At 35.0% G+C, this 6,562-nt stretch overlaps 1 pseudogene; it reads right to left on the reverse strand.

The window, feature by feature from the left end:
• Window positions 1-207: 207 nt before the first annotated feature.
• LOC118062729 (probable pectate lyase 4) lies at window positions 208-4,462 on the reverse strand (annotated as a pseudogene).
• Between the last annotated feature and the right edge of the window lie 2,100 nt (window positions 4,463-6,562).

Consider the following 6,562-nt stretch of genomic DNA (forward strand, 5'->3'; position numbering starts at 1 on the left):
GCTAAACTGTACCAAGAGATGGTTTTAAATTTGAAATATTAATGCACAATCAATCCCAAGAACAAAGAGATGGAGTATGGTCGTCTATTGAAATTAATCCTCATCAGTTGATCACCGACAACCATGACGGCCAAAAGGTGACAAACAAGAAGCATAAGAACCCTAACAAGTTCAAAAAGGGAGAGAAAAACATTGGCCGCAATGACATGATAAATAATAATAAGACATTATTATATGTTTCATTCTTCTTATTATTGCTCAGAAACACATTGATTGAAATTTGCACATTTACCATATAGCAACACAAGCAAAAGGTATTGAAGCAGAAAATACATTAAGTCGCTACCATAGTAGTTTGGTGTATTAGATATTCTCCGACGTGATATCACTGTGCAGCTAGTGGCTGATCGGCTGGCCGTGGAACACACTGCCATCCAGTACAATGCTGGAGAACCTGTTTAAGGCTATCTGTAGGAGGTTCCACTGTCCATGAGGGGTAATATTCACTGGGATGAAACATACAGCATTCACCATCCTCAGTCATTAACCCTGCTTGAGTCCCAGTAACAAATAAGTCTCCTTCAGACCTTATGCTGCCACTCCTTGCTTTCTCCTTGTCAGCTGCCTAAACATCATCACAATAGCCAATGATTTAACCTCGGAATCAAAATGATAATTTAACAAAATTCAAGATAACACTAAATCTCTCATAACAAATGTAGGCCATAAAAAGCACATATATTTCTCACTAATTGAAAATCAAACTCAGAGTCGTTGAATTGCAAGGTGTTTACATGCTTTGAGGATTAAAAGTTAACCAGAGGAGCTTCACTGGTGTATGAAAAATGACTTCTAAAAAAATCATAATGGCATTCCCGAATCGTAGAATAATTTACAACACCCATAAGCATTTTGTTTTTTCTCTCCCATCCAAATCATTGATAAATTAGTTCTGTTAGTTATTCCAATGATAATTCTATTTCTTTCTTTCCACTGAGGTCGCCTTCTGTAGAGTTTCAGCTCTCCATCTGTCTCTCTCAGTTTTTATCACTGTTTATTTGTATAAAAGTTTTTTACAGCCACAAAGGAAGTTCACCATTTGGGTCCACTTCCTGGGTTAAGGGTTAGGGATATTGCTTGATTTTAGCACCTAGAATGACTAATAGAGAAAAGAGGAATGCATAAACTGTTGAGTGATAGTAGATGCCTTACTCTACAGCATCAATACAAAGTGGACAGCCAAGCTCTTGTTTGACGATGAAGGAAGAATGGGAATTTATATGCCTCAATAGATTTAAGATTACAAAGCCTAAAAACTACAAACTAACCACTATGAAAACATGGCTGCCTAGCATGTCTACCTTCCAACTAGCAAAGCATTTGATTGCTAAAATCAAGAGCCAAAAGCATATTTCAGTGTAAGGGAGGCAAATTTGAAGTTTGAATTTCATCACTGCAAAATTCAATATACTATACATTTAAGTTACTGGATTTGCTCAGCATACGGTTATTGGTTTAATAATGTGTAGTTTACCAGTAGGACAAACTGCCATTTAAGAGTGAAATATTAGCCAAACAAATTCAAACACAAGTGTGAATTATTTGTTAGCAAGTCAAGGTGGATTCAGTGGAAAAGCCAGGTGAAAACAGAGGCAGGGTGGTCAGCAGTCTGCCTAGCACACATTATGAATAAAATGAGCTGGAGTACAAAATTCAATTGCAAATATGAACAGGAACCAGGTTCAATCATATTGAAAGCAGGATCATCCAACCCAGCCCTTCAAGCCCACAGGAAAACCATTATGCAATAAAATATTAAGGTGCAAGTCTGAGAAAAGCACAAGAAAGAAGGACATGAATTTTGCAACAAGAAATACAATATGTACTCACCTTCTCAGAAAGATATTTAAATGCAATCTTCTTCTGCCCTGCTTCATATATGTTGCTTTGGGAGTAGATCTGACATCAAAAGATAAGAAGCAATATATATAAGCAAATAAAACCAGAATATGGTTACACACAAAGAATCACAAATAGCAGTAGAGGTATCACCTGTGACTCTACACTGGCACAAACAGCATAAATGGCCTCCAGTTTTCTGGTGTAGTTATTGTATAAATGTACTTTTCCAAATCTAACACGAGGATGGCGCTGTCTTGTTCCATATCAAAAAAGCATGATGGATGGTTACTCCGAATACATCTGTCACCAATTATGAACAGTGAGTAGGATTGCTCCAATTAGCATTCGTTTTTGTCATGTTGCGCAAAGTAACACCTGTAGATAATAGTTAAACCCATCAAATAAAATAGTGCACAAAAACAAATAGTGCTCTTCCCATCGACGCCAGGGATTCATCTCACCTAGAAATAGTAATATCTGTGCTTTCTCGTGTGATATCTATCAACCCATCATCATAATCACGAAGGCTACAACGATCTATCCATATGTGCTTTGACTTGGGCTTTATCTGAATGCCATCAACATCAGGTCCTCTACCACCTTCTGCAAAAGCTCTAGATTGCATATAAAATAACATGTTCACATTCCCCTTCAGCCTCAAACCCTTGCCTGTAAGTTTTATTCTTTGGCCCCGGCCCATCAAATGGTTTTAAAAGACGAGACATTCAAGCGTAAGAATCTCAAGTTGAATAGTGCCATGATAACTTCAAAGACAATCAAAGTGGCTCCTTTTTACGAACCATCCCATCCCTAAGTGAGTGCCAGGCCCATCATCTTGCAATCAATAATTGAGCTTATGATGTGCAGCCAAAAATGAGTCTCGAACGGGCAGTTCTACACATCAACGCCAAAGAAATGAGCAGAGGAAGGCCATGATTTGCAACCAAAATCAATGTATTAGTTTTAGAAATTGAAGTGTCGGCATGCAATATTATAAACCAGTGTCAGGTTTGTCAGCAACACACGAAAACAGCAGTTTCACAACCATACATCACAGTTTCACGCACAAATCATGATGCCGTCATCAAAATTCAATCATAACATAGGTTTTTCTAAAAACTCGACAAATGTTGAAAAGTAATAAATCTAACATAAAAAATTTTAAATTTCTAACCATTCATACTTCGCAATACATTTCCCATTATAAAAGAACCTACAAATCTCTATAATTTACCAGTGGACAAAACACTTGCAAGCAATCTAGTAAATTGTGTTTTAGGCAACTACAACTACTAGACTTGTGTTTTGATTAACACAACCTAATGCATACAATTTTATCCTCTGTATCTGAATCAGCCCACCTCAAGTAATCAAAACAGGCATTTCTTTAACAGAAGAACCTTTAAAAACAATCTCACAATTCACATGGTGCCAATGTTGGAGAAATGTTATCCTCTATTTTCCAAAATGCATTCCAAAGTGACTAAGCCCATTATCTACAATTAAATGAACAACAACAATAAACTTATGGCGAGTATCAAATATTTGTCAAAATGCTGTTGCACCATCCAACAACAAATTTAAATGAATAAAAAAGGCCATTGATTAGCTCTACAAATAACTAAACATTGTTTTTTGGAAATTGATGGCAAGGCATGCCAACAAAATCACTGAAGCAGTATCGGCAACTAGAAAACAGCAGGAACAGAAAATGGATACAAAACGTTTCAAAAAGCTTTGTTTTTTCCCGATTTCATGACCACAACCACAGTTGACACCAAAACCTTAGGTGTCCATTGTCAAAACTCAAAATTTAGCCGATGAGACAGGGTTTCGCTAAATACTAAAAGATGTCCAAAATGTTGTACTCAGAAATCATAATCCGGTGAAACTCCAATAATTGCTGCAAAGCAAATAAATAACGCTTCAAAAGTCTCGCGAAGTAAAGCGGCTATCCTACACATATATTAAACCACCTGCTCTAACTAACCATAAAAACATTTCCCCATTCAAAACTATTCACATTGTTTAATGCATACTTTCACACACATAATTCAAACCCATAGCCACAAGAAAAGAAAAGAAAAGAAAATCAAGCAAAAATCCCAATTAAAAAAAATTATGAAAGCACAAATCAATTTACCTGCTAAGGTAGTGACGTAATAAATGGGGCCATGGAGGCCACCAGTGGCAGAGCGACCGAAGCCCTCAGCTTGAGCAGCAAGAGCACGTAAGGAAGAGTCGACATGAGGGTAAGGCAAAGCGGTAGCCATCTTAGGTGTGCGGGTTGATGAGGTGGGAATTTGGGGTTGATAAATAAAGGGTGGGACAGGCTGCGATGCCGAAGGAGCTGCAGCAGTTTTATCGGGGAAAGGGACATTTCCGTTGTCACGGAACTTGCGGCGATGTCCATGAACAAGGGAGTTTCCCATTTGTTTGTTTTAAATGATAGACAGGCAGGATTGTTTGAATCATTAATCCTTTCAGCTGAAGCAAACCGACAGAGAGATGGAGAGACATAGTTATTCTTAGTGCTGTTGTTTATCAATTCCAGACAAAAATCTTACGAGTCGAAGTGGAACGTTTTGCTGTCGGTGGGCCAGAAGTACAGGGAGAGGCCTTTTCAATCATATTAATTAAACTCGATCCGAAACGTGTCCCATATCATGTTTTAGGCTACGTTTGTTTGCAGGAAAGTAGTTTCTTTTTAGAAAGTGAATTCCGGGGAAAGTAAATTCCTGAAAAGTGAATTCCGGAAAAGTATTTTCCGATGTTTGGTAGTGTTATGGAAAATGAACTGGAAAATTACTTTCCAGTGTTTGGTGTGTTATTGGAAAATGAACTGGAAAATAAAATTTATTAATGAAATTAAATTTTTTTTCAAGTTTATCTAATATATATAAATATTTAATATAAAATATTTAATCACTTACAATTGTCATAACCCAATTTTTGACCTTTTTATTTTTATTATTTAAAAAAAAAGATGATGAAAAATAAAAATAAAATAAATGAAGGATTAATTAAAATTTGGGTTAAGGGCAAACATGATTGGAAATTTAAAGAATTTAATTAAACTCTTGACTAGTTTAATTAATTAAATCAAGGGTTTTAACTGGAGAATTGATTTAATTAAAATTTAGATTATTTTAATTAATGAAATCAAGAGTTTAATTGAAGAATTAATGAGTTTGATGAATTAATTAATGAATTAATTAAACTTTGATTTAATCAAAAAACCAAAGCAAATTATAATTCACTTGACACAGTGGCAAGTGAATTATATCACTTGCTACAGTGCAAGCGAATTATAATTCACTTGCTACAGTAGCAAGTGAATTATATCCCTGACAACTGTGGCAAGTGAATTATATCGCTTGCCACTGTAGCAAGTGAAGGCGCAAGCCGAAAGGAAAGTGTTTTCCTTTTCTAACAGAAGGAAAACACTTTCCTTCGAGCACGTTATTAATTCTAGGTGGATGGAATTCAGTTTCCTTTTATTATTTTCCTTTATCGCCGCCAAACATAGGAAAAGCAGGAAAGTGAATTCCAGGAATTCACTTTCCTGCAATCAAACACGGCCATTTGATCCAATATTGAGATTTATTACCTGGTTCGGAGTAACTCAGTAAAATTCAGGATAAAATAAGAATTAAAAGCATGTTATTTTAAACAAAAATAATATACTTGAGTGAACTCGGTAACTCATGAATTCCCCTGATAATTTTAATATATTTTTTTTTTCGAAGTCAAATGTCAAATCAAATCAGAAAACTATGTTTTCAACTTTTGCTATAAAATAAATCAAGGTGGCCACTTGCGCTCCTAAAAATTAACAATCCATAACTCTAAAAACAGAAAAACTAAATTATTGTACATGCTCAAACAGTAACTTTTGTTTTTCATTTTTATCCATTTAAGTTTCTAAGGTTTTTTTTTTAATTTTATCTCTGAACAATTTTTTTTTTTTTCATTTTAGACTAAAAATATATTTTTGATTGGCTTATTATGGGGTATTTAGGATGATGATAACATAGGCCCAATATTTTGTGTGTATGCTCAATTTTTCAAAGAAAAAAAGGCTTTATTATTGCTTGAAAAAAAATTGAATACAAGGACCTAATTCAATAATAGGGGAAAAAAGCAGGTTTTTTTGTCCATAAATATAAGAGAGGGAGAAATCAAACATGAAACACAAGAGGATGAGAAAAAAAAATTGAGAGGGGCATAAACGAAATAAAAAAACCCTTTTAGAAGATTCTGAAGACTTGAGGAAGGATTTCATTGGACCTCAAAGGATGCTGCATTCGTCACTTGAATACAGTAAGCTTCCTCATGCTTTAGTGTGTGCACACCATGTACCATTAAATTTATTTTGGGCCAATTTTGGGCCTTAATTCTTTGATAACTCTTCAATTTAATTTCAAATTTCATTCCACATAAAAGTCTCTTTATTTTTTAATTTGATCCTTAATTTTTCTATAACTCTTGAATTGAATCTCAAATTTCATCTCACTCAAGCCTAGAGAAGGCTCGACTAGGGAGAAAAAAGGGAAAGAAAAAGAGAGAGATAAATGACCCAACATGGTAAATTTGATTGATGAACTTAGGTTGATAAGGGTCAATCTATTATGTCGATTTATTTTCATTAAACTTCATG

Source organism: Populus alba, chromosome 16, assembly GCF_005239225.2.
Source record: "Populus alba chromosome 16, ASM523922v2, whole genome shotgun sequence".
NCBI lineage: Eukaryota > Viridiplantae > Streptophyta > Magnoliopsida > Malpighiales > Salicaceae > Populus > Populus alba.